Source organism: Triticum aestivum, chromosome 6A (assembly GCF_018294505.1).
Source record: "Triticum aestivum cultivar Chinese Spring chromosome 6A, IWGSC CS RefSeq v2.1, whole genome shotgun sequence".
Lineage (NCBI taxonomy): Eukaryota > Viridiplantae > Streptophyta > Magnoliopsida > Poales > Poaceae > Triticum > Triticum aestivum.
In genome coordinates this window covers 417035668-417045091 of record NC_057809.1, presented here as the reverse complement: position 1 = coordinate 417045091, position 9424 = coordinate 417035668, and positions in this window count along the sequence as shown.

Below are 9424 nucleotides of genomic sequence, written 5' to 3'. Positions count from 1 at the left end.
TCGTCGGTCGATCTGCGGGCGGCTCGGGCGGCATCGTGGGACAAAAAAACACAGCTTGTGCGAGCTCGTCTCCAATGTGCACACTGGAGGATGCATGACAGCATGAGCACCCGAGCCATTCCTCGTTCATCGGTGGCAAAGGCACAGGTGGACAAAAGGGTGGCCAATATTTTGGCTACCCCGGGCAAGATCCAAACAACCCCTCCCAACAGATTCAAATCCCTTGTTCACCGCAGAATTTCGCCATGTGTTGTTTTCATGGACTAGCAAGATGCCCGTGCATTGCACGAAACATCAAGATGTATTTTTTTACAAACTCCCGTATGCATGCAAGGGATAATTAATGTCCTCCTTTGCTAGTACCATGAGGCAAACACCATTAATATTGCATCGATTAGTGTTAGTGGCCTTGTATATTTGCAAATTGTAATTTTGATAGTGGCCCCTTGTATATAAAAATGGAGGGAGAAAGATGAGAGATAAGGCGAGGAGGAGTGGGGCGTGGTGGTGACTGGTGGTCGGACTGGGCGGAGGCATGGGGATGGACGATGCATTATGTCTAGGTTTGTATCTCTCTCACACACACCCACGTAGGTGGGGGACGTGCACGAAGAGAAGAGGTGCACGCACGACGCACGTACTCCCTTCTCTTTCCCAACCACACCCACGCGGGTACACGGTGGAGCTCATTTCTGTACGAAAAAGGCAGCCCACGTGGTAATTTGGCATGTGTGCTGGTTGTCCACTTGGTGGAGGGAGGATCGTCTACCACAGGTGAACAAAGAAATTGCGACTTGATGCGTTATGTTAAATTAAAAAAAGAGGCAAACCATGTGGGGCCTACCTTAGAGGCAAGGCTCTATACACTGGAGTACTTTTGATGTGTCTCGTCAACTCACAAAACGAGGAGAAGCTTGCTTAGTACGCCGTCTCCCCCGCCCACGGGCACGGTGGCTCGCAGGATGAGGTGAAGCTTGCTTACTACGCCTTACGCCCGCTCCCTCGCCCACGCGCGCGGTGGCTCGCAGCACGAGGAGAAAATTTTACTACTCCCTCCGTTTACTCCTCGTCCCTACTACTTACATTGGTTAGTACTCCCTCCATTTACTTATATAATGCCACTATAAAAAATACATTTTGCATCTATACAAGGCCACAAATAGTAATCTAGACAAAAGTTACTACTCCCTCCTTTCTAGTTTATGGATCAATTTCAAAATCTCTCCAACCAAGGTAGACGGTGAGTGGTCGAATTAATTTCGTAGTTTGCACAAGTAATTAGTACGCTCGTTTTTCTCAAGAAGTTATGTTTACCGAGGCATTAATTAGAATGAATGCATGAATGACCACTAAATTTCCATGAACTTGTACATGCATTGGTTAGTTTCCTCTTGACACTGCTTGCGTCGGGTGATCTAACGCACCTCGAAATCCAACATTTAATGGTACTACTACTAGTATAGTAGAATTGAGAGTTATCAAACGGAAAAATGAATGTTTTTTAGATGAGCCCTATAAACCCTAGTGGGTATGTACTCCGTAAAAACAGATTTTTCCAAAACTAAGTTGCTCCCTTTCATGAATTCTGTAGTATACTCCTCCGTCGACGCTCCCTTTCATGAATTCTGTACTTCCTGTCGCCGACATGTGGGACATATAGAAACCGGGTCGATGTGTCAAGCACCAAATAACAGTGCAGAACAGCAGGTGGACGCACCCCACTCATACCGGCCCAGTAGTAGTAATGAGTAATGAGACGTCAAATCACAATGCCACACTTTCCCAGACGGACGAAGCAACCATTATTTCACACTTCGGTTCGCCATCATCTCAAACCACGTACTAGTATTGCTTCTGCCTCAAGAGGGACACGTGCATCGCCTTGGTACATCATGACACGTGGGACCGCATGACAGGCCATGCTCCCCCGCCGATCGCTCTATAAAATCACCTCATTTTTACTATACTTCCTCCGTATCAGTTTACTACATGGCATGCACGTCGTTCTAGGTTGAGAATTTAACTGGCTATATATGTGATGAACAGTACTCTAGCCTTTTAAAAAATATACTTTTGTACAGTAGTACTATCGATGGATTGCGCCATGGAGCAAAAGTTGAAATTAAAAAAAGGTGGTACATATAGAGAGCGCTCGTCGCCAAATTATGCATATAGTACTATTAAAAAAGCTAGTACGTGCTTAATTGGGGTGCTAAATTCTATTAAAGGAATACTAGTAGTATGTACATACTGAAGAGTTAAAGTAACGAGAAGAAACATAACATAGTTCTGCTGGGGGCTCAGCACAACACACCCCTCAAATTAAACTAAGCACACCTGAAATTAAACTATGCAACTAATCCGGTAGACACTGCATTAGAAGTTTAGAACCACCATGAGCAACGACACTACCACCTTACTCCGAGTCCTCGTCCACGTCCTCGACTTCATCCTTGTTCCTATTCCTCTTGGCCGATACTTCTTTGCTTGAACCGCACACTCGGCTGTTGCTATTCATCCAACCCTTGTAGATATTGAAACGAAGGTAGCCATCCATTGCAGCATAGTGGATGTGGTCTATATCTAGTACATTCCGCTGCCATGCATGACGATGAAACGTGTATGGAGGTTTCTCCAGTTTACCGTACGAAGGATGAACCATGGCTCCTGCCAGGGTCAGCATTGAAGGCTGATGAGAGGGCACCAGCCGATTCTTATGGAGGTCGAAGGGGTTGCCTACAATGAGGCCTATTCGACCCAGGACTTCTTCATCGTTCGTAAAGTCTACAGTAATGAATTTCACTATTTTGTCCTTGACGAAGTTCTTAAAATCCTGGCACTCAACGTCGGCATGGCATATGTGGTAGACCAAGCAAATGTTATGTACGCAAACCTGGATCATGGCGGGCTTCTTCCTCTCTTCGTCCTTTAGATCCTTCTCCCATCCCAGGACTGTGGTGTACTCAACATCTAGCCCAGCGACTCACTCATCATCTGAGTTTTCGAACCTGCGTCTGAAGCGAGAAAGGCATCCTTTCACCGTCACGGAAGAACGGGTGTAGATGATGTCGAACTCATCGCTGGTCATGGTTCTAACCTTGTACTCACCACCGATTGTGGAGATTTGGGATGCCATGGATTTGGGAGGAGGGTTAGTATTAGTGGAACTGCCGTAATGTTAGTGGACGGGACAACTAGGAGCGAACCGCCGTAGTATTGAAGGACATGCGGGGATGAGTAGGAGCGAACTGCCAGCGTGCGAATGGCAGGGTAGTGGCTTTCCATTCTCCCATGATACGGGCTTCCGAGAGCCCTTGGATCTGAGATCGAACGGTTGCATGGCGTGATTGTAGACCTATGGGTGAATATCCTATCCTGGAGGGTTATTCTGCAAATTTTCAGCAACTTAGCATGCGACCGTTTGATCTCAGATCCAAGGGCTGCCAGCAGCCCCTATCATGGTCGCGCCTACCACGACTGTCGCGTCGCTCGCGGTGGTCGCGCCCTTGGAGATTTAACATGGTGCGTTAGGCTATCTGATGTTGGAATGTCATACATAGTCATCACTTAGTCACTCATACTACCACAAGGTTGGCTATAAGTGTACTTTTTTACTCCTCTCTATCTCTTTCTTCGTACTCAAGGAAGAAACGGTGCTAAGCGTGTGTATTTATTGCATTTGCCAAGGAGTGACCTCTTCCAATGAAATGGTGTTGCTAAGTTTGCTTCATTTAATTAGCTATAGACTCAAAATTGTCTTTTCACCTAGGTACACGCGCTTAGCATCGTTTCTTCCTTGGGTCACCAAACTATTCTCTCTCTTCTTGATTAACTTGCCACATCAGACTTTATGCCTATGTGGCAAGCTTAAGCACATGTAGGAGCAAGTAAAAGTAAGTACAATAGTGCGCTTTACATGGCATTTTTGCATATGTTGAGGAAAGGGAGGCAAGGAAAAAGTGGAGAAGTGGGCTCTCATGCAAGAGCCAGCCTCTACTACATGGTGGAGCATTGGGAGAGGCACCTGTATGGAGGTGGTCAGGAATCTGGGAGACTCACGCCGGTCGTAGCGCCGCAGTTAAAATGATAATGGCAAGTCAAATCACGGGGCCCCACCTATCTAGCAGTAACTCGCTGTCAAATCACACAGCCCTACGTTTGCAGCAGCCTACTCCCTCGTCTTCTCATGTCTCTGTCAAACCGACTAGGCGGAACTGCCCCACTGCCTACCGCGTAGAAAAGCCCCGCCCTCGACTTTTAAATACAACTACATCCGCTTAAGAATCCAATGATATACTCTTTCTGACATAGTAACTCATATTTAGTTAGTCAAATGGATGACCTAGAACTACGTGCAGGCCCTATAAACCGAGACGCCTAAAAATAAAAAAACTGAGACGAAGAGGGTAGTTCAGCACATATCTTTTTACATCAATATAGTCGGGATTCAGCAAGGAGCAAAACCAAGTGGTAGGCTGCTCCTGTCGTGTTGGCGTAGCAACTCAAGCAGGGTCAGTCTGCTCATCCACCATCTTGTTCCATGTGCGATGCACTAAATTATAGTTCGGAGCAGCGGTTGGAATTGGAGGCACCCCGGTCGTAGCGCCACAGTAGTAGAAAATGAGCGACGGGGGTTCAAATCACAAAGCCCCACCTTTCTCGCATTAAGCTGGACGGACGAAGCAACCATCATTTCACTCTAGGGCGCAAGAGCATAAAGAAAAGGGAAAACAATGATGCATGCGGCAGCTACCTAGGGCACCCTAGGGTAGGGGTCTCCACTACAGATCCTTTTTTTGAAAGCGCCTCCACTACAAATCGGCTTCTCCCTCGTCCTCCTGAAGAAAACCGATGATGAGTGCGGCGGTAGGGTTTGTAGGAGTACTACGGTGTGCGGGGCCACGTCGTAGTAAACGGGTTCAAGCCGACGCCCTAAATATGTGTGGGCCTCTTGGTTTTACGGGAACGAGGCAGCATTTTGGGTTCGGGAACCAGTGGAGATATAGTACGCACAAAAATTGTGGACGTAGGTTCGACCGAAAGGCAATGATGCATGGGCCCTGCATTTTGATATACCCGGGGCCGCGTGAAATTTGCTACTCTACTCAAAACTAGTAAGGTACACATGTATTGAACGCATGAGATTTCGAAACCAAATTATGAATAAATACACACTATAGCATGTAAAGCTTTGAGTCATATATGCATGATGTAGATCTTCGTTTAGTTTTTATAGTTCATCTCATTCAAAATCAATAAGTTTTATAAAAATGTTAAGATCCATGGGGTTGTGCATTGTACTCCCTCCGTTTCAAAATAGATGAGCCAACTTTGCACTAACTTTGTACAAAGTTAGTGCAAAGTTGGGTCATCTATTTTGGAACGGAGGGAGTAAATCATAAAGTAAAAAACAAATAATGGCAATTCATTTAGAATAAAATAATCAATTATGATAGAGAAGATTCTAGAACAAAGGAGAAGTGCTGGTGTTTTGAGGTTTGTGTATCATGCTTAAGTTCAACCATGGAGTCTTCTAAATTGTACATGTGGCTGATCTGGTTGAATGTTGATGATATCCAACGACCAGTAGTGCTCAGATTTGCCTATCTCTGCACTGTCGGGTTAGCTTCATCCAGCGACCATCTTTGAAAGTTATTGGCTCACTATATAGTTCTTGTGCCATAGTTGCATGTTTTGGAAAAAAGCTACTAGTGGGTTGTACTATCTATTTAGGAATAGAAGATGTATACATGGAAGTTGTAGGGAAAGAGATGACATGGAGCATCTCAATTCCTATGAGTAGGGATTGGAGAAGAGATGTCATTTGGTTCACATCATAGGAACTTTTCTATTGAATCTAGAGATGACATGTTTCTCAATTCCTATGAGGAGGGATTAGAAAAGAGATGTAATTTGGTTCATATCATAGGAACTTTTCTATTGAATATATGCTAATGTTTATTTTCCTTTGAAATTAAGGGAGTATAGGAATCCATTCATATGAACCAAGTGGCTCTAAATCTATAGAAATGATATCATGTTTATTTCCTTTGAAATGTGGAGTATATGAATCTATTCCTATGAACCAATTGGCTCTAAAGGAAAAAATCCTATAAAAATCATATCATATAGAATTCCTATGATATTACTCGACACTAAAGGATGCTTGAAATTGCTGCGGGTGATACGATGGTCTTTCTTTGTAGACTCCTCACCCAACTTTATAGTTACCTCTCGAAGATGAATGAAATGATATATACATGGTATTCTACATGTGCAATTTGGTACACGAAAACTTAGTAAAAGTTTGCGAGGTTTGAATTTTCAATAAAGCTATATGCACTGCATTTCAGAACGGAGGGAGCATACGGCAGTTGCTAACACTCACGTGGAAGATTTGTGTGTAGGAGGAGTGGCTGTTCTGTTAAATGACATGGCAAAACTGACACTGTCGGATGCCGATCTAACGGTCCTTACGGCGTTCCTCAGGAAAAGGCTTGTGGCGAACGTTTGTCGGATAATGATTTACGGACACATGCATTGCATTGATACGTGCCCCCCTCTCTCTCACGCACACGCACCCTCACAAGTCACAACTCTCCCGAGTCCTCTCACAGACTCTCACGTCGCACCCACCATCTATCTGCAGGTAGACGTCACGCACATATGTGCTCTTCACATCCTACCCTCAGAACTTCTAAAAAACAAAAGACGACGTGCACATTTTATTTTAGCTCACACGTCACACACTTGTACTATTACTCTTGCGTCGAACGTTCTTTGGGCATAGTATATTGTACTCTCACGAAGAGAAGCGGTGCACGCACGCACTAGTTCTCTCACACCCACTCGCGGGTACACATTGGAGCGCATTTTTTTGAAGCTGGTACAACAAAATCACTCCACTATATATAAAAGCAGGAGCCTTAGTGCTTGCTTTACTAGGGTTCCTCTCGTTCACTCTCTCATGCCCTCCAGATCTAAGCAACACATAGGTGGCCACACTCTCTCTCAGCTCACAGCTGGTCACAAATCTGGCCGGACAACCTTGACCGGGGCAGGGGTGTAGGTGCATTGTTCACGCTGTCGTCGGCGGCGAGGGAGGAGACCAACGGCTGCCCGCGCATCCCGATCGGCGGCCGTGCCGTTTTCTCCAAGAGAGCGCCGTCTCGGGAGGGCCTCCGACCCCTTGTTCCTCCCTGCGGTATTGTGGCCAAGATGCGGCCTCCCGACGCCGTCTTTGCGACATGCCGACGACCCTCAGGTATATATTCCTTCGAAACCTACCTTGCTCTACTGCCCCAGCTCCCTTCGTGTGGATCCTTTTCTACTTCCGTCCGCTGTTCCAAAGCCACCTAGACTTCTACTATTATTAGAAGTAAAGCTATTTCATACAGTCGACTCAAAGCGTTGGTTCAAACAGGGAAGAAAGTGGGAAAGCTGTAGCATGAATCTAGGACTTGGTTCTAAGAGGAAACGGGGGAAAGTAGTAATATTTGTCACTGTTTAAATAACCGTATTTCTTATTTGCGCAAACAGGGATGTCTGTCCCCATATTGTTTTGGGATGTCTATCTCCGTACCATTTCTATCCGCGCAATCAAAAGCACACACCTCAGTTTTAGTACAACTGTGCAAAATGAGATGGCTATCCCTCGCTGCCGTCATCTAACCTCCCGTCTTCAAGGTATCCCTACATTGGTAGTAACTAAGGTAGAATGACCAATGCAATCTAAAAGAAGCTGATTCGTATGTTTTACTTCCTGATTGCAGTGCAGGGACGAGCGAAAACAACTGCATCCTAGTCCGGAATGCACTTTCTACCAGTTCATCCATGGACCAAGGACTAGCTGGCACGGCTGCACGGTGGTTTTTTGGACAGGTGTGCGGACAAGATGCATTGTGGTCTGCTTATTTCTGCAAACAGTGGTGCTTAAATTTAGTGGAATGCACAAGCATTTCAGCTGGTCAGTACACTGCATGGTTCAGTTCAGCATTCCAGCTGAGACCACAATTATAATTGGTTATTCTGGAATGAGAGAACCTAACCCTGAATGGTGGCAACAAGAAAAAACCAAAGTGAACTCCAGGAAATTTAAGCCTGTCGGGAGGCCCTTTGCTCAGAGAGAAGCCTTGCTTGTTTTTTCCTGATTTGTAAACCTTCTCATAACTTTGTCTTTTGCTGTGAACTAGTATATGTTTGTTATGTTCTATGAATCATTGAAATGTATAAAATTGCTTAACTTATGCTTTTCATGTTTTTTATGAAGACGAGTTTAATGTGAGTGTTCCACATGAGTGCTGGACTAGCGTGTGAACGTTTGGAATTTATTACATTGTGGCCTCAATTAACTGCATCAACCATTGTAACAAGATACATAGTTGCTTATATGTCAGATAGCAGATTGTTGATTGTTAGCTGGTCGATAGCCTAGTGTTGAAGCGAGCTGAGCCAATGTGCTGTGTTTTGCACAACTTCTTACAAGTGGGGTAGCACCAACAATGTTTACAAGTACTTATGTATACATCGGCGCACGTTCTCGAACGAGTGCTCTATTTCATCAAAACACACACTGCTCGTATGATAAACCGTGACAACTTATGTCTTACCATGCCATATTCATGAAAAAACTAGTGAGGACGCATCTGTTTCGGCAACAATTATGATGGTTCTCACATGATTCACGGGCACACAAAAGTAGCAGCAGTTCCCATAGACGGATTCAAACAGAGTACTAGCCCCAGAGGGGTCGATAACATGCAAGGTTCGGATAATTAGACACAATCCAAACTACTATTAAACACTATCTGGGGCAACTGTTTCATGCCTCGATCTAGTTTGGGCTGGACAGAAGACGGACCTTGCCATGAACATCATCGAGGACATGCCGCAGCAGCTCAATCCTGTGAACCTTCACGAAGACAACCTTGTGGCCTTGCCACTGATAAACTTGTTTGTGGAGGCATGCCACGTCATCTTCCTGCATAAGCTTGACAAGAACAGTATTCCTCACAAACGAAAGGGTAGCTTTGAACTTCTTGTGCTTCAGTACACCCTGGACAACACGCCTGACAATAGTGAGGCTGGAATACAACTCTTCATTAGTAAAATCGCAAATGGCTTCCGGGATCCAACAGCCTAAGAACTATGTTTTCCCAGTGCGTATATTCAGGTCTTCCGCCTCATAGCGAGTGACATGTACAACCACACAATCCTTGTGTGCATCAGGGCTCTAATTGAAAGAGAAACAAATTCTGAATTACTTTTCAGTATAACAAACACAAGTTATTTAAACCACTATGTATACCATGGCATTGAAGCTAATAAAATTTTGCATTATTAATCACCACATACTTCCTTTTCTAAAAAAATCACCACATACTTAGATGAAAAACCACAATCGAGATCGGCAAAGAAGGAAATC